The sequence below is a fragment of the Corapipo altera genome, unplaced genomic scaffold (genome assembly GCF_003945725.1).
Source record: "Corapipo altera isolate COAL_440 unplaced genomic scaffold, ASM394572v1 52781, whole genome shotgun sequence".
NCBI lineage: Eukaryota > Metazoa > Chordata > Aves > Passeriformes > Pipridae > Corapipo > Corapipo altera.
The window spans coordinates 1-1,099 of record NW_020893117.1 but is presented as its reverse complement, the minus strand read 5'-3'; the positions used below and the strand labels follow the sequence as shown (position 1 = coordinate 1,099).

The following is a 1,099-nucleotide window of genomic DNA, read 5'->3' as shown; positions in this document are numbered from 1 at the left end:
GGGGTCGGGAATTATGCAAGCAAGACCTGTTATTTCTCCTGTGTGTGCGTCAGTTTGGCAGGGCTGGGACGAGGAGGACTCGTGCGGGCACCTCCAGAGACAGCGGGAACGGGAGCGTGCTGCAGAGAAGGAAAGTTCCAGGTGGTGGGTGCTGAGAAATTTGTCCTTGCCTTGCCCTGTGCTCTGCACTTAGCAATGGGTCAAGTGCAGAAGTTTCCTGGGGAGCCTGGAAAATGATGCCGGGTCTGCTAAGAAAAGTGGGGCCAAAAGAGCAGGACCCTGGGTCTGCGAGCGTGGGAGGAACAAGGGAGGGGTCATCCTCTGCCTCCGGGAGGGAGGGCAGCAGGAAAGGCCCCGGACTAAAGCACGGAAGTTCCGTTCCCCAGGGAGCCCCTGCCCAGCACTGAGCTTGCTCCTGCCCTTGCTGTCCCTTTCCCAGAGGAGCCGAAGCGTCGGGGGCGGGTGCCAGGGGGGGATGGAGCTGCCGAGGACAAACCGGGAGGGTGTTTGCGAGGGAAGGGGGGAGAAGGAGCTCCTGACGGGCTTTTTTTACTTCTTCGTCCCACAGAATTGCCACGAGAGGAAATACTTCCGAGGGGCTTCCCTCCAGATAAGCCCTGAATATGCCGGGAGGTTTCAGCCGGGAGAAAGGAGCTGTGGAAGAAAAGCAGCCTCAGAATAGCCAGCGGGGATCATCAGGTTTGCCAGCCGAGAAAAACAAGGAGGGAGAGGAGGGAATGGGGTTCCAATTCCTGATGATTTGGTGGGTGTAGGAATGATTTCTGTGTGTTTTCCAGTCCCTTTTGATTCCTGGGATGATTTTAAAATGATGGCTTTAGCAATCAACTAAATTGGAGATTGTTGAAAGAATCTTAGATGATGCAGGACATATACTGCTTCAGGCCTGCTTGCACAGTCTGGCCTGCGTGCTGGACGCCAGGGACCTGTGTTCTCCAGCAGCAGATCTGTGTCCTTGAGCAGCAGATATCAGAAAGCTGCATAGAGGAAAACAAGGAAGGAGGATGCTATCCAGAGTGTGAGAAACCAGAAGATGAGGGGGCCTGGAAATGTGCCTTGGCTAGTAGAGCCAATAACGTTA

The 1,099-nt window shown here is 55.0% G+C and overlaps 1 long non-coding RNA gene across 1 annotated transcript; it reads left to right on the top strand.

Annotated features, from left to right (window-relative positions):
• The first annotated feature begins 7 nt into the window (after positions 1 to 7).
• Positions 8 to 674, top strand: LOC113942690. Its single transcript, XR_003526004.1, has 2 exons — positions 8 to 144; positions 569 to 674. It is a non-coding gene; the product is annotated as an uncharacterized LOC113942690 (long non-coding RNA).
• The last annotated feature ends 425 nt before the right edge of the window (positions 675 to 1,099 follow it).